Source organism: Danio aesculapii, chromosome 3 (assembly GCF_903798145.1).
Source record: "Danio aesculapii chromosome 3, fDanAes4.1, whole genome shotgun sequence".
NCBI lineage: Eukaryota > Metazoa > Chordata > Actinopteri > Cypriniformes > Danionidae > Danio > Danio aesculapii.
In genome coordinates, this window is record NC_079437.1 from 53,116,460 (window position 1) to 53,135,779 (window position 19,320).

Below are 19,320 nucleotides of genomic sequence, written 5' to 3' on the forward strand. Positions count from 1 at the left end.
GTTGTTTCAGCTCAATTTAAATATGTAGTTTGAACAAATAGCAAATGTAATTTTTGACTGTAGTTTTAAGGATATATATACAGTGCTCAGCATAATTGAGTACACCCCATTTGAAAATGAATATATTTATCCATTTTTCAGTGAATAAAGGCAATGTATTTTGGTGCATTTAAACAAAACCGATTTATTTAAATAGAGAATATATATATATATATATTTTATTCACCAAACATATTTAGATTATTAACAGATAATACAATTAAAATATTGCAACAAGAAAAATATTGCAAAAAAATTACAACCTACAAAATTTCAACAAAAGTTTTCAATTTTTTTGCTTCTCTTGATTTTTCCTCTTTCTAAATTTGTATTTAATATTTTTTTATAACATATAAATTTGGATGTACTAGTTTTTGGACCGTTTTCGTAAGTTATTTTGTGAGATAAGCTCAGATTTGGCTTCAGTACTGACTAATCTAATGTATATGCACAAATATAATATTGTATAGCTTCCTATTAAAAATATTAATTTAAAAGAGAGATTTGGAGCACTGTATAAGCAAGTGAGCTCCACAAAATATGCATTTAGAGTATATACACATCCAGAGCTTGCGGTTTCATTTAAATCACTTTTATTTAAATTATTTATAAATTTTATTTTTTTTTTACCTTTACCTGTACCTCATACTTTAATTTCTTATCAAATCCTCTGACTAATCAAATGCTCTTTAGTATCTGATTTGTCCCACCCCCTACATGATGCCAGTGCTTAAGCTCAGCCACTCTCACAAAAAGATCTGTTATCAAAATGAAATGCTAAGAGCTGTTTTTAAAGGGGGAGGAGCTATTCTATGCACCGCCCTGTCGTCATCTTTCAGTTAAAACTGCATCACATTGATCAGAAAATGCACATTTCACACTTCAGGGGACCTTTAAGAGCGCAGATAAGCAACACTGTGGATATTCTTCTCCCATTTGCTGCAGATTTATGGATTTCAATTTTGCCAATTGCTACCAAATTGCGTTATCGATTTCATAACAGTCTTTTACATAGATTTCCACTCTCATTCATATACAAAGGTTGAATGACTGCTTTGTCATATGGATTTTCATTATCATTCATAGAGATGAGTTAACCTTCTGATCTTTGTCAAGCGAAATGAGGCAGGGCTGCTGCATAATGCCTTCACTGGTCTGACACGCAAGCCTCACCAGAGCCTATTCCTCAACCTTCATTTATTTTTGTCTCAAATTCTTTCTGACAAGATATGCCATCCAGGGAAGAAGACCTTTCTGAGTACAATGAGGTTTTCCGGGTCAGTATTTATGTCAGATGTGAGCCTTCACTAAGCCGTATGTTGCTAAATAGACTGTCTTGTGTGATTTAGGCATCATTTGATATTAACTAAATTTCTTTTTGAGTGATTTTCAATGTAGGCTAGGCTTATGAAAGTATCAGATTGTCTTTTATCATGGTATACAATATTGTAAGGAAACTATTAAAACTGCTGGCCTTACTTTGCACATGTATATACAGTACAATAAAGCAATACACAAAGTATTTGTAGTTGTTATACCTGATAGAGTAAATTAATGTTTTAAACAAATTAAATTGCAAATGGGGCAGGATGGTGGCTTAGCAGTTAGCACCATCACCTCACAGCAAGACAGTCACCGGTTTGAGTTCCGGCTGGGCCAGTTGGCATTTCTATGTGGAGTTTGCATGTTCTCCCTGTGTTCGCGTGGGTGCTCTGGTTTTCCCTACAGTCCAAAGACATGCGATATAAGTGAATTGGATGAACTAAATTGGTGGTTGTGTATGTGTGTGTGTGTGAGAATGTGAGAGTGTTTCCCAGTGCTGGGTTGTGGCTAGAAGGGCATCCACTGCATAACACATATGCTGAAATAGTTGGTGGTTTATTCCACTGTGGCGACCTCTGAGACTAAGACAAAGGCAAATTAGTTAAATTAAATTCCAAATGGATTATTAAGTACAATAGGCAACACTTTAAAATAAAGTCTCTATGTTAAAGCTTTAAAATCAACAGTGAGGAATAGCCACATTATAGAAATATGTTAAAGTTGGTTTTAATACGACTGAATATTATTAGTTAATAACTCTATTTAATTAAACCATTACGACTTTTGATTTTTATGCATTATAAAGGCCCGATCACACCAAACGTGCTTTTCCATTCTGAAAACTTGAGATGCACCAAACTGTTAATAATATTGTGATATTGAAGATTTGTGAAGTCATACAGCTCCGGATGACTCAAAACAGCAACCTCAAGTCTCTCCTCCATCTTCAAAAGTCCCTGTAGTTGTCTTGACAACACAAACACTGCAGTCACCTCAACACAAACCCCACCTCCTCTTTCATTTGATAGGAGAATAAAAAAGACGCAACTGACGTATCGCACTTTTTTCGCTCAGAGTTGACTTTTTTTTTCAACTGCAGGCTCAACGACAAAAACACAAGGCGCAGCAGGCGGTTAAAACACGAGGTGCACCAGGCACATAAGCAGCACATAAAACACTCTCGGCCGTTAGTAAATCATTTCTCTCCACGCACAAAAAGTGCGTTTGGTGTGATCGACCCCTTAGGTCTTAACTAATTAATTAACATCACCTAAGATTAATAAATGCTTTAGTAGCTGTCATTACATTGACTTTAAGTGATTTTGACAAATGGAACCTTCATGTACAGATAATAAACAAAAATCGTGTAAATAGTCAGAGAATTTTCAATGTCGTAGACCACATTTACATGTAAAAATGTTAATTTAAATCTACTGAGTCTTCAAATATTAGTGCTGTGACCACTAACAACACAACAATCTGAAACACTCTTAAAAAGCACTCTTAAGTATAAATAATAAAGAACTTTTTACATTATTTTGAAGTGCCCACAATATCAATAATGTTCATGTCCAATATGTCTAATGTAGACCTTCTATAAGCATTTCCTGTTTATTCCATTGCTGTCAGTCCACTAATGCAACAGCAAAACTGTTTTCATAATAATTTGCAACGACAGCCCCTGTGAGTGTCATTGACGCAATCACCGCTCTCTTCTCTCACAATGAAGTCTTTCTGGATAAGCACTGAGAGACGGCCCATAACTGTCTCCAGTATTCATAAATTGGAGAAATGTCAAGTGTCTTTCTCATTATGAAGCTCTGAATGGTGGGGTAAAAGGTTGCCGGTAAGGGTGCCGTTTTTTTCACTCCGGTAATGAAATTATAGACACATATAGTTAATATTTTAACCCGTCTAGAACAGTGTAATCCAATCACATCATACCCACATTTTTTCCTGCTTTTCATGCTTGTCTTCAGTGAATAGGGGACTACATGGATGCTTTTGTACAACAGAAATCTATGTAAAAATTATTTACAAATCACATTGTGTTTATTTATAAGTTTATTTATAAACTAATTTCGAGAGGATCACGTGCTTATGATTGACACATCTGGCCCTGAGTCAAGCCAATGTACGAATCACCAATCAAACGATTCTTCAGTATAAATAACCAAGCATCTTACCTTGAAGAATCCCCCCTTCCACCCCCTCTCCTCCTCTTTTCCTCTATAGGGCAGCATGGTGGCCCAGTGGCTAGCACTGTGGCCTCACAGCAAGAATGCTTCTGGCTCGGGTTTCTACCCGGCCGGACAGCATTTCCGTGTGGAGCTCATGTTCTCCCCGTACTTGCGTGGGTTTTCCACGGGTCCTCCGGTTTCCTCCCACAGTCCAAAAACATGAGACATAAGTAAATTGACTAAACCAAATCAGCACCATATTCAAATTCCACCAGCAACACACCACCTTAGCAATCCTTAAGCAGCAGGAAGGGGGTTGGGGGTTTTCGAGATTTACCTGAGCTCAAACTCCTCTTTGCCCTGCAAAATGCTAAAATTGTAATACATATTTAAAAATTCTATTTTTATTAGTATAGTATATAGTTATTTTTTTGGTACATTACCCAGTAGGCACTTTGATGTCAAAACAACATCAAAAGACAAGTAATAAACGATATTTAAAACACAAATCGATTTGATGTCAAAACCATGACGTCGATTTGACACACACATTGATGCCTGTTTGACCACCAAAATAATGACACAAAAAAAGTTTTATATTATAAGAAAAAAATATTGGAAAACTTGATGGCTGATTTATACTTCTGCGTCAAGCGCACACATATGCTTCCACGCAACCTGCACTTGGTCGAATAGCCCTCGCCATGGATGACGCCAACGCTGACGCACACCTCTCAAAAAATGTAACTACACGTAGCAACGACGCGCATTGCAAGCTCCGTGATTGGTCGGCATGTAGTGGTGATGAGCGTGGGCAGTGCTAAAAGCCATGAGCCCAATAGAGTGATTGAAGTATTGTTTTGAATTTAAACCAACTACTTATGATTAAAGTTGTTGCGCGTCCATTGGTTCCTGTCTCTGAATGAGCAAGTTTAAGCCACTTGTAGCGTTCATAAAAAAACAAAACACCCATGAAGAAACTCAACACAGAGGAACATAAAAACCTACTGCCAGCTAGCGTTACAGAAGTGTTATAGCAAAGCAACACAAACACCACGCAGAAGTATAAATGCATGACTACACGCAAGACAGGTGCCGTGGGTCACGGTGATCGCTTGATGTAGATGTATAAAACAGCCTTAAGTTACAAGCTACAAATTTACCCTGGATTTAGTATCCCTACAATGCATGTAAAGTGCCTTGATGTCAAAAAGACATCAAATTGACATCTAAAATTGGCGTCAAAAAAACACGTCAAAAATCCATCTTGTAATCGATTTTTGATGTAGATGTCAGATGTCAAAATTATGTTTATATACTTATACATTTTTACTATGATTTACCAAGCTACCACAAAAATCTTATACAGTGCAGTGTATTTAACTAAATAATATTGTCAGGCATTTTTAGATCAAGATCAAACATTGATTGGACGTTGATAAAGTGAGCAATTGGTTCATAGTTACAATTTCTGTACAAAGATGTCATGTTTTGCATCTTCTATTGGTCACACACAATCACATGATGCGACTTTACAGGTCAGAGTTCACCTTGTTCAGCTTGAACTTTGGAATACAGCAACATGCGAAACCTCATGCATGAGTTTCCGTGTTCGGTCTGCCACATTCCATTCATCACATCCGTTATGAATCGAAATTAATGGTGGGGGGAAAAGTGCATTGTGTCCTTTAATCCTAAATCAGGAATCACCAATATCGGTCCTTGTGGGCGGTTGTCAACACACCTGCCTAGAAGCTTTGAGTATACCTAATAAGACCACAGTCATAACAGAATAAGAGCATGCAAAATTCTGTCGTACGGGGCTCGGAAAAGGGGCGGGATTTAAACAAAATGAAAAAAGCCAACGATTGTTCTATATTTAAAATTTCATTACAGAGGTCATATTTTTCACCCTCTATTAGTCTTGCGCAATCACGTGATGCGATTCCGCAGGCCAGAGTTCACAGAGCTTGAACTTTGCAACACAGCGAATTGCGAAACTTGCGAAACGAGTGCATTTCCAGGTCTGCCATATTTGCATGTAGTATTCAATGGGGCGAAAAGTGCAGTGTCACTGCGGTTTAACACCTCGATTAGTTTGTTCAGGTGTGTTTGCTTAGGGTTGGAGTTAAACTCTGCAGAATGGAACCCTCCTGGAACAAGTTTGGTGGCCACTGCCTTAAATCTGCCATAGTCACACATATTTTGTAATGCACTTTTATTTTATTTTATTTTATAAGTGTAAATTTGTCAAAAAAAGGACTAAAGAGCCCCTCTACAGTGCAAATTGGTTATAACAAACTACTATTTTGCATTGCTAAGGAATTTAATTTTTCATTATTTAATTATTATTAAGATTATTATAATAACTAAGAGACCACAGTAAACATAGCTGTGTACATAAATAGGCAAATAATAAAACAAGAACTGAGAGAGACGTGATCATATTATAATCTAGCTACATTCAATATTACATATAAACTAGCTAACGGAACTCCATGCATATTGAAGCTAGCTAGTTAATGCATTATACTGTAATTTAACAAGGTAGCAAAATAGCCTTAGGTTTGTTTTTATTGGTCCTATAATTATCAACAACATGGACAAACAATGACAACGAATTAACAAACAATAAAAGTGAGTATACAGTTATATGTGAATATACAGTTAAGTAATATGCAATATTCCTACAATACATGTGGACAGAGCCAAATCTATGCCTTTTAAATATATGGCCATTATAATAACATTTAGCATGATCACTTATTTTTTGAAAAAGTATGAATAATAATGTATAAACGTGATATTTATAAATTTTTACATAAAACTCTCTCACCGGCCACTTTATTAGGTACACCTTACTAGTACTGGGTTGGACCTCCTTTTGACTTCATAACTGCCTTAAATCTTTGTGGCATAGCTTCAACAAGGTACTGGAAATATTCCTCAGAGATTTTGGTCCATATTGACATGATCGCATCACGCAGTTGCTGCAGTTTTGTCAAGCATGCCACGTTCAAAGTCACTTAAATCACCTTTCTACACAATTCTGATGCTCGGTTGGAACTGCAGCAGATTGTCTTGACGATATCTACATGCCTAAATGCCTTGAGTTGCTGCCATGTGAAATTTGCGTTAACCAGCAGTTGGACAGGTGTACCTAATAAAGTGGCCGGTGAGTGTATATCTTCAGTAGCCTATATTACAATCCAAATGATAATGGAAAAGCACTGATATTTTGACATTGAACTTTCAGAAAAGTTATTTAAAATATGAAACTAGGCTTCATTTAATAGGCTTGTTATGAATATGAAATGACTTTTGTTCATTGTACTTTCATGCAGCCAATGAAACACTTGAATTTTAAATGACATCGATATAAAAGGAGTCATATTTTTGATTAGATGGGAATGAATTTGTACTTAATACTACAACCTTCTGATGGACTCTGGGGGTCCTAATATTAAAAAAAAGGTTAGGAAACTCTAATACAGGGCAGGTAGCACAGAAGAGGAACCAGGACTCATATCATTACGATCTAGGAGCCGATAAGACCAATAATCCTCCAGGCTGTGATAAAGGTGTATGGGCCATCAGGGGATCTATGCCAGCTTATTCCCCAATAGGCCATTCTCAAAGAGCCAATCTGCGGTGTTGATCAACGTGAACGTCGGGCATAATACCACGCAGACATTTCGCAATTGGGATCGATCCGACTCTGAGCCTTATTGGTCTCTCTGAAATGAAACTAAATTAGAATAGCTATAGTTCTGTGCCTGCTCAAGCTGCACTCGAGATGTTTACAGACGTTTGTATGATGGAACGAATGAGATCGACATCCAGTGACACAGTTTTGTAACTAGACGATGAACAATGACAGCTAGTGAAAAAAACAGTCTTGTTCTAAATCCGAGAGCTGTTTTGAAGGGGTAGTTCACCAAAAAATTACAATTTGTTAATTTTCTCACCCTCAAGTAGTTCCAAACTATATTTTCTGAAGAAGATATTTTGAAAAATTACACAATTTGCTAATTGATATTGATAGTAAGAAAGACACACTACTGTATGCTACTAGTTTCCATTTAACAATTTTACGTACATTTTTAAATATATTTCATAAAAAATGCGGAATATAATTTTAAGATGCGCATGTTTCTCATTTCCTTCAGCTTAGTACCTTATTTTTAAGTAATGTTTAACTATTGGCCACAACAATATTATTGAGTAATCAGCTTTCTTATGTTTACAATCACTCTCATTGGTCGGTGATTATTATTTCGCAAGCAGTGAGCAGCAAAAATAAATAATGGCATATTGGCCTACCTAAATAATATTTGTTCTTTCAAAATGCCAAAGAGGCAGTCAAGCATATTTAAATTTTATAAAACCACGACTAAATATGATGATGAGCCTGATCAAAAGAGATGTCGAGAAGTGCTGTGCCCCTGGATCAGGATAGTGGGAGACAGAAGCAAGGCGATCTCAAGTCAGCCAGAAAACATGATGGAAGAGGTCACTGTGGGTTTTTCTTAGATTAGACAGAGTAAGTGATTTAATATTTTTTTTTTAGCACAAATAATTAAAGAACGTCCAAAAATTTCATGCTTTTTTCCACGCTTTAACTGCTTGGTAACGTCATGTTCCAGGAAAACTAAAATTGTGTGGCGAACGTCGATCATGGTTACTTTTATTTTCTGGTTTTGTTCCGGAAATTAGTCATTTACAAATTATGCACTGGCCGCAACCAAGTATTGGGAAATACCCATACACTCTCACATTCACACACACACACTAAGATGCACATACAAAAGGAGGCCCAACCCCACCCCTAAACCCAACCATCATTGGGGGATGAGAAAATCGTACTTAATTGTACTAATGAGATCATATGAATTCATACGAATTAGCTACTAAACCAAAAAGTTACGAATTGCCATGAGATTGTGTTGGATATTGTAGTTTTGCACATAAATCTAATTTCTATATTTGAATAGAAACATAACTAAAGGCTACAAGTTTTCAACATTGTTCAGAATATAAAAAAGTTGAGTTAATAGCTAGGTCTCCATCCAAATAAACTAATTAACGTTATGCGCAAACCTGGAATATCACATAAAAGACGTGCAAATAAAGCTGTGTTTCCATTCAATGAGTCAAAGAGAACAAAATCGTCACTTCCTGATGGTCACCTAAGCCTGGTCGTCACTTAAGCCCCTGATGTATTGCCAATAGGCCCTGATCTTTTGGAATATGTTGCACTTGTAGGTTGTAAAAAAAATTAGCTGTATAGCATTTATTCTGTTATCCAAGTACTTAAAATGACCACCTACGCGCATTCCACTAACGCAGCTTTAGTGTCAGGTATTTAAATAGTCAGCTGTTCAGCAGTACCTGTATCTATCGGCAGGTAGGGGGACTGAAAAAAAAATCCCGCAGTCACAGAGTCACATACATTTGTAATGCACATACTGGAATTTGTTCTGTGAAGGTGTTTCCATCGCAGTTTATGCGCATCTTTTCTTATCGAATAAAAAGTTTATCCGACTCAGTTATGTGCATATGTTTTTATGCGCATTTTCAAAATGTATGCACATCTTGGCGTTTCCATCAACCGTTTTTTTTTATGCGCATACTCAAAATGCACATAAAAACAGGTGGATGGAAACTGATGGGTAAGTTAATGACGAGACTTATGTAGGCAGATTCCCTCTAAACTCATCATCCTTGTCATCAAATTATTTTTAAAACTCTTCACATAAGCCGAGCACTTGCACACTACATGACTAAAAATGTCTTCAGACACTTGTCTCCTGTCATGTTGGTTTGCACACTACACGACTGATCGCTGACTAGGTGTGCCAATTATGAGGTCGTTTTTCTCACCCACAAAGGAGACAGTTCTTGACAACATTTTAACAACATGCAGTCATCTAGCAAGTCAGCACAATGGAAAAGCTTGGCATATGCAGTGTGATCATCAATTTACTGCTGCAAACTAGTCATCAACATAAATCAGACAAAAGCAATGTGAGTCCTGTATGTATCTGTCTACAGGCAGCAACAGAATAGTGCTCTGCAATGGAGATTTGATGTAAATTTTAGGATTTCAGTACAGTTTGACGTTGATGTCAGGGCAACTATGTCATTTTTTTAAGCATTCAAAATTACGAAGAACTGAAATGTTGGGCAAATTATACATCCAAATGTTTGGAAAATTATCAAGCATTTCATTTATCAGCCAAATGGACGCTGCACACTGATGGTGGTGGGGAGAAACCCCCTTCCCTCATGATTGTGAAGTGCTTTGGGTGTATGGCCATACACGATATAGTATTTATATGCTATATAAATACACACTACATTACATTTACTATTCAAAAGAGATACATATTTACCCATTTGAGCAAATATATTTCATTTATTTGTATCCTTCTATTTTTATCTTTATTTGTGTGTTGTTTGTATTTTTTTCCAAGGTGCCATAATTGGTTATTCGCGCATTCACATATCTTTAGAAAAAATGGCTGCAACTGAACTTTGTTTTTATTATACAGTAGTCAACATTTGAAGTGGATCAAAAATATATTAAATAAGAATGTCTGTTGTTGTATTTTAGGACAACTTTGACAAAAGGTTTAGATCCACTTCAAATGTTGACTACTGTATATATTTATTTCATTTCTCTCATTCTCAGAGGATGCCTAATTGTCTCTTAACCCTGGTATACTTAATTTTCTGCATGTCGTTCCTTATCGTGCATAGCTCAGTGCGTGTAGCTTTCAAAATACTATATACTCAACCTAGGATGAGCACAAGTGGACAGGTTTGACATGTGTGGCACACCATTAGGTTGATAGACAGTGCCAGGCCATGAAGGGTCACTAGAACTGTGAGGTAAAAAAAATACCAGTACAGTAGATATGGCACAAGGTATGATATTTAAACATCTTAGCCAGTGATATGATATTAGTTGTACTGCAAAAAATATTAAAATGTATGGTACAATTTTGATTTAGTTTGATTCAGTGGGATATTATGTGCCTAATTTACAGAACTAGGACTCAAAAATGCAACCAAATCATTATATTAATATTAATATATATTAAATGTGAACTTTAAATTGAACGCTGTGAGAATTCCACATTCTATATCATCCACAAAAAAGCTTTTTAATAATATAGAAATCTAAATAATAGGTGAAAAGGGCTTCCATGGTTGTACTGTAGACTACAACTGTATTTGTTTTCATAATATCTTTTTAGTGTTCAACAGAAGAAAGAAACTCATAAAGGTTTGGAATCACTTGAGGATAAGTAAACAGTGAGTAAATTTTCGTTTTAGGGTGAACTATCCTTTCAAATGTGTCTTAAATTGGCTGTAACTGCTGTTTTGTTGCATTGCGATGAGGAAAAATGCAGATGATGTGATGAGTAAATGAGAATACCTGAATGTGAACTTTAGCGGAAATACCTAGCTGTACATGATGTGGAGAATGAATAAAAGTGTGTCTTTTAAGAAATCAGGAGATATCTATGTTTATGCACATAATCAAATGACGATAGGGAAAATAAGTATTGAACACATCACCATTTTTCTCAGAGAACATATTTCTAAAGGTGCCATTGAAATTTTCCCTGGATGTTGGTAACCATCAAAGAAATCCATATATGAAAAGAAAACAAATCTAATTAGTTTACAAATTAACTTATGTAAAAAAATATTGAACACATGAAGAAAGGAAGATGTAGAAAGACAGTGAAAGCCCAGACAGCAGCTGAAATCTCTTAGTAGTTATTCAGCAACTCTTTGCCCTTCATCATTTTAAATTAATATTAGGTGCTTTAGTCCAACATCTACACTACCAGGTTGATGAAGAAGAAACCAGGGTGGACATTTCAGCAACATAATGATCCAAAACACAGCCAAGGAAACTCTCAAATGCTTTCAGAAAAATAAATCAAGCTGTAGAATGGCCCATCCAACCCCCTGACCTGAATCCAATATAAAATACAAATTAAAGATCAGATTAGATAGACGAGACCCACAGAACCATCAAGATTTTTACACCTTGTTGAAGTCTGTGAAAAACTCACACCTGAGCAATTCATGTGACTTCATTCTCCATATAAGAGGTTTCTTTAAGCTGCCAGTACAGTAGCTACATTTCAGTAGTTCAGTACTTTCTCCTTGTGTCATTCCATTGTTATTACACACAACAAATTTTCCAGATTTCTTTTTGTTTTGTTTTATTTTTATGTTTGTAATGTTTGGGTTTTCTACCAAAATCTGCTTCAATCCATATCAACAGCTCCTTTAGAAATATTATTCCAGGGAAAAAACATGACTTGTTCAATACTTATTTTCCCCACTGCATCTATCTATTAATATAGATGTCCTGTTACACCCCTAAGCATTGTTTTATGTTTTGCTTGCCCTCTGATGTCAAAATTTGAATATGGTATGATTTCAAAAATATAATTTCCAAGCTATTAATATCGAAGCAAGTTTTTTTTCTGTAGCGACAACATAGTTAGAAAGCACATTTCCAACACACTTTGAGTCTGAATAACTATGTTTACATGCACCCTCATAATGTGATATTAATGGGATTTTGTCAATATACTAATTAAACTTCACTTCGTGTAACCAAGATACTTTGTTCAAATTAAGCTTATAATCATAACAACATTGATTACATTATCTGGCTTATTCCTGTTTTAAACAATGTAATCGGATTATTACAGCTCTGGCCAAAGTGAGCATGAGCTCAGATGTACACAGATGCTGTGTGTTGTTCACACAATTAAAAAAATGAACTCTGTTGCATCATTCTGTAGTTTTTCTTCCTTTTATAAATCACTAAACTGTCAATGCAACTCAATGCGCAATTTCTGCAGTGTAAATTCATCCATGCATGTTGCAAATATAGTCCAGCACAGTTTCTGTATTACTGTAATGTTCATAACAATGCTGAATAACAATGCAAGGAAATGTATTTCGCATTTGATGTGAGTATATTAAAATAGTAAACAATTATACTTGTGAAAATTTTAAAATGAATAAACATAACCACCAATTTTAGCAACTAATCACCATATTGAAAGATGCATGTAAATATGTGGTGTCTGCACATGCCATGCAACCATCTTACTATGAGTAAATCCTTGCAATAGGAAATTGTCATATTCTCCACCATCTCCGAGCATTTTCAAAATGCCAAAAATCCCATTTCATTTGGAAAATGGTTGGGTTTCAGAGTGAACAGTCTGAAACACAGGCTTTTGGAAAAAGAGGTGTGGCATTTCATTAATTGCTTTCTGATTGGTCTTCTGGACCATATCTTCAAAGATTCATCCAGCTCCTTGCTTATGATCATAACACAACTGGTAGGCAACAAGTACAGATCCCGACAAGATATGCACATGCTTAGTGAGCATGAATGGTCATGCATCATATGTGGATGCATAGTGAGGACAGAGATGAAATCATCAAGCTGTGTCTCTGCAATTGCATGCTATGCCGTTATTTTACAGCTAATTCACTTATAGCCTACTGTATATTTAATAAATCATCACATCTTTATAGCAGCTCATCATAATGCTCAATTAATGGATGATCTAACCTCATAATACACTACCTGACAAAAGTCTTGTCGTCAATCCCAGCTGTAAGAGCAACAAATAATAACTCGACTTCTCGTTGATCATTTGGAAAAGTGGCAGAAGGTCGATTTTTCAGATGAATCATCTGTTGAACTGCATCCCAATCGTCACAAATACAGTATGGTACTAATGGTAAAATTCAATATGGGGCATGCGAGAGATCGGTAGAGTGGATGGAAAGATCAACAGCCTGAGGTATCAAGACATTTGTGCTGCCCATTACATTATAAACCACATGAGAGGGCAGATTCTTCAGCAGGATAGTGCTCCTTCTTATACTTCAGCCTCCACATCAAAGTTCCTGGAAGCAAAGACGAACAAGGTGCTCTAGGATTGGCCAGCCCAGTCACCAGATATGAACATTATTGAGCATGTCTGGGGTAAGATGAAGTAGGAGGCATTGAAGATGAATCCAAAAAATTTTGATGAACTTTGGGAGTCCTGCTTGAATGCTTTCTTTGCCTCCAGATGACTTTATTAACAAGTTATTTGCAGAGATGTATAGATGCAGTTCTTCAAGCTCATGGGAGTCATGCACAATATTAATTCTTTTTCCACTGCACCATGACTTTATATTCTATTCTGACATTATTTCTGTTAGGTGACAAGACTTTTGTCTAAACAAAGTCAGACCTTACTGTCCTAATTAAATAATTAAAAATCAAGGCATGATAATGTTTTATTTTGGTAAAATAAGTGTAATCTAGAGGCCTTTGCCTTTCATATAAGCCACGTCTGATACCAAATGATCAACTAGAAGTCAAGTTATTATTTGCTGTTTCTAAAACTTGGATAAGCGACAAGACTTTTGTCAGGTAGTGTAGAATCCCAATGGGGAAGAATGGGTGACAATGACTATGTTTACATGTGCACCAATGTGGATTCTAGGTGTAACTTAAACTTATGAGTGTTAAAATGAAAATGGACTAGTGTAAAGCCACCACATTAGAAGGTATCCAGATGTTTTGTGCACATTTTATTAGTCTATGGGTGAGGTATGTGTTATGTTTTCACAAACTCAAGCAGATGATCCACTTTGTGCTGTTGTGCACACCCCCTAAGAATAAAGGATCTTTATTGGCATTGACAGTTCCACGAAGAACCATTGACATCTATGGGAAATTTTCATTCCACAAAATGTTCTTCATAGAGGAAAAAAGGGAAAATGAAAAGATTCAAATTGCTTTTGACACCATAATTAGGGGTTATTAAAAAAACTAAATGGTTCTTCAATGGCACCACTGTTAAATCCCCCTTTTTTAACAATTTTTTTTCAGAGTGCAGTGCACTGTGTGTGTGCTGCAAAGTTCAAATGACACTGACACGAAATCAGATTTCATTTACATGAACGGAAAGCATATTTACACTGTCTAAAACATATCCAATCACCCCTAGTGTGCATTTGTCTATTACATATGCATCTATTTATAGGCAGGTTGCTTTCCATTCATATTATTCATTTTCCTTCAGCTTATTCCCATATATATCAAGGGTCGCCACAAGTAGAGAAGTATACCAGCACATGTTTTACGGAGCAGATGAGCTTCCAGCTGCAACCCAGCATTGGGAGACAACCATACATTCTCACATTCACACACTCTCACACTACGACCAGTTTAGTTAATCCAATTCACTTATAGCCATGTATTTGGACTGTGGGGGAAACCGGAGCACCCAGATGAATCCCACGCCAACACCGGGAGAACATGCAAACTTCAAACTGAAATGCCAACTGGTCCAGCTGCGACTGGAACCATTGACCTTCTTGTTGTGAGGCGATAGTGCTTACCACTGAGCCACCATTCTGCACGCATTTATATTATTTAAAGTTACAGTCAACCTAAACCTTAACTTTATGTCGCTTACTTTTTAAAACTGGTTTGTCTTTTTTTTTTTACTTTGTTATGTCTGTCCACATTCTACAAATTCTCCCTGCTACAGAGATTTATGTCACCCCAAAAGCTTGATTCTGTCATCATTAATGACCCTCATCTCATTCAAAACATGTATGACTGGATTTTATCTGACTCTGTTAAATCTGAATTGTTAATTTGTAGACAGAGAGAACAATTAATGATAAGAATTTTTATAAATCATACTGTAAATATCTTAATCCATATTATAAATGGTTGATATTTCGACATAAATGTTTCGGTTATTGTTCCGAAGGATATTTACTTAGTTTGACATAAATTAAATATAAGGTAGGGTGCTGTCTTACCTACCATGTGTATTTTTATTGTATTTATTTATTTATTTATTTATTTATTTTTCATGTAATTTATTGTGTTGTAGTGTGTTCTTGCCATGTCATGGATGTCCAAGACAAATTACCCAGAAATAGGATAAAGTATAAAAAAAATAAAATAAAATAAAAACTTTAAACGTCAACTTTCTCCACAATTACATATTAACACAAAACATGCTGTTTTTTCCAGGTAATAATAATTAAATTATGATTTAAAAAATGGAGACAATTTGTGCAAGCTGCAATACACAAAAATACTATTTGTTTGCTAAAAGAAACTGAATTTCTCTACACATTAATTGGAATGCAACTGGTTTCCATTAAAATCCATTCTTTTGAACTGGTCCTACTGGATATTCATTTAGTATATAGACCATTTCGAGGGATGTAAATAAAAACAATGGTCCCAACATATTTCCTGTTTTACATTTTTAATTTCTGCAGCTTCTGAGAATCCAAAAAGAGCCACATATTGATACAGTTGAAGTCAGAATTCTTATCCCCCTGAATTAGTAGCCCAGCACCCCCTCCCCAACCGACCCTCCAACTACCCAACCACAATTTTCCACAATTTCTGGGGGAAAAGATGGAGATTTTTTTTTCAACACATTTCTAAACATAAAAGTTTTAATAACTCATTTCTAATAACTGATTTATTTTATCTTTGCCATGATGACAGTAAATAAAATTTGACTAGACATTTTTCAAGACATTCTATACAGCTTAACATGACATTTAAAGGCTTAACTAGGTTAATGAGGTTTACTAGGCAGGTTAGGGTAATTAGGCAAGTTATTGTATAATGATGATTTGTTCTGTAGACTATCGGAAAAAAATATAGCTTAAAGGGGCTAATAATTTTGACTTTAAAAACATTTAAAATAATTAAAAATAATTAAAAAATGCTTTTATTCTGGCCGAAAATAAAACAAATAAGACTTTCTCCAGAAGAAAAAATATTATCAGACATACTGTGAAAATTTCCTTGCTCTGTTATACATAATTTGGGAAATATTTAAAAAAGAAAACAAAATTCAAAGAGGGTCTAATAATTCTGACTTCAACTGTAAATAAATTTCTGATAGCTGGTTTAACATTAAGATATGATTGAATTGTCTCTTATTACAGTTATGAAATTGTTTAATAACAAGCAGGAAATGTTCATAGGCCAATGACATGACCACATTGAAATGGTCTATAGGACATCGTCTGTAGGAATTATTAATAATTTTTTTTTTTTTTTTAATGACAGATATTCAGATTTAAATGTTGTAGAGGTTTCTGAATGCATTGTGACAAAGGCACTTTGCATGGCTTCAGAAGACTTGAAATACAAGAATGAATTATAATACATTGTTTAAAACAAAGTTTGCTATTTATGCGCATCTTTATGGAATCTAAAATCATTTCTTGTATAACAAGCAATCATCTCCTTTTTGAACATTACTTTTACAATTACAAGGTGTTAATATTAGGCACCAATTATACGCTTGTAATGAGATAAGGGTGAGAGTTGCAGATTACATTTATAGGTGAACTATTACAATCAATTATATATATTTTTCAGGATTCATAATCCACTTCATAGACTAATGTAAATGTAACTTGTGTTGCTTTTCCATATGACAGAATGAAACAATAACCTAGATTTATTTGTCATTTATCTTGGGTGAGGACAAAAACACATATAGTACTCAAATCAACACAACTTTCAAGAAGCATACTTAAATTAGGCAGTGGAATTTTGATTATTAGGCAAAATAAAGGATAAGTGATGACAAGCCTCCATGATTTAGAATGAAAAAAAAATGATGGATGGACATTTTCAAGCCAAGAGCTGCAATAAGAAAAACAGATTAACTTCAAATCAAAGGACTCTCAAACTCCGAAACATTTGATTGCAGTGAATTAAAATACACAGCCGCCGCAAAGTGAAATGTAATTCAACTGCGCTTGTTTTTTTTTTCTTTTTTTTCTGAGATGTTCGCAGCAGCTCGCAGAGAGACAGATGAGAGAATGGAGAGCTGTCTTTCACCTGTGTCAGGAAGCTCTGCTCACACGCCTGCTCAAGCCCCCATTAAGAACAGCACAGATTTAAACTGTCAATCAGAGACCAAAGGGAAGCCTGCCTGAGCTTTCACATTCAATTACAGTGGGACAAGCTCCTGCGTGTGCTCTAGCTCCTCTGTGACGGATGTAAAAAGAAACAGACGGTTTATATCTAGATAACTCAATCAAGCATGTTTTTTAATTCTTATGAAAATATATGAGACTCTGTTTTTTTTTTAATTTAAAAGGAAAACATGAATAAAGTTGTATAGATTCTAATTTATTCTCAAGCATGTTTTTTTTCTTCTTTAAACTAAAAGTTTTTACTTAGATATACTATACTTAATTTATATATATATATATATATATATATATATATATATATATATATATATATATATATATATATATATATATTATTATTATTATATTATTATATTAAATTATTATATTAAATATATTTATTTATTTTATTTATTTATTTATTTTTCTTGGATCCTTAACCCTATCTTGTGTCTGTATGTGTTGTTGTCTTGGCAACTAACTCCCTTGTGTACCATTGCACCATCAACCCATTCCTCAAAGGTGATAAAAAAATATTAGCATTTTAATGTAAAATGTTTATGTGTACTCCAAGTTATTCAGACACACGTCTTTTAATAATTTCTTCATTATTTGGCTACTTTTAGAGGATGAACTTTCTGTACTTTTTTATATTATTATTATTATTATTTTTAAGTGGGACAGTTTTATAGGTAATGCATTGCATTTTGCAGTCTGAACAAATTAATCATTTAACCTAAAGATAATAATGTACCTGTTTTTACATACCTACAAAAACATGTTGATGGTTTAATTTTAATGTATTTTTACCCTTTTCATTTGTCAATCCATACAAAAAGAAGAAAAAGAAGAAGAAACTGCGTCCTATAGCTACTTTACAGCCAATAACATTTCTGGAAACGCAGCTACAGGTGTTGAAGGCATACACAGAGATCTCCGAGCAGCAAAAAAGGTAAAAACATTTTTTAAATGCTCAAAAGCTTAAACAGTAGCTCTTAAATGTCACTAAAACGCCATTTAAACCCACACTAAGACATAACGCGTGAATGAATTACAAATATATTGTTACTTCAACAACAACAACAAATCCTGTCAGACGGACGACTAAACAAGATTGACTTGCACTTACAGAAAATAAGTAATGCCACTCACGCTTATTTGACACCAATTATCAATGTTAAAAATAATTACTAACATTCAGACAGCCAAAACACACGTATACATCCATTATAAACGCATCTCACCTGTGGATTTCTCATTCACTGCTGTGCGATGCGCGCGCGACTGTTTCTGTGCGTCTCAGACTTTTCTTCGCCCATCGAAATCTACGCAACTGGTTGGTGGTATATCCCTTTAAGACGGGAAGATGTCAACTAAGCAATAAACGTTAATTTGTCCTCATCTGATGACAGGAAAACGTTTTAATTTCTCCGAGATGTTTCCGTCTGCTCTCGTGCGCACCGGTATATTCCATATATGGTAAGGGGAAGCGCAAGACTACTTTGCATGCCCGGAGCTGTTGCTGAGGGGCTGTCAGTCGCTTTGCCAATAAAGAACAGCTTTGCTGTGTTTTATACTCTTACTGTAAATAATTTTTGATTAGATTTTTTTATTTGTGTGGAACAAGCATTATAACATACAATAAAACGTGCAAACATGGTATACAGCACAGGAATTTGTGTGGTATTTGTAAATCAGCTGATTTAAATAGAGAAGAATGGCTTCTCTATAAGGGTTTCATGAGTATTGCCTGCCA

General features: G+C 35.1%; 1 protein-coding gene across 1 annotated transcript in view; it reads right to left on the reverse strand.

Annotated features, from left to right (window-relative positions):
• The window catches only part of baiap3 (BAI1 associated protein 3), a 123,093-nt gene extending 104,197 nt beyond the window's left edge, over positions 1 to 18,896 (reverse strand). Inside the window, exon 1 of the mRNA XM_056454231.1 lies at positions 18,809 to 18,896. The gene's annotated coding sequence lies outside the window, so the exon portion shown is untranslated. The remainder of the gene's footprint in view (positions 1 to 18,808) is intronic.
• Positions 18,897 to 19,320: the final 424 nt, after the last annotated feature.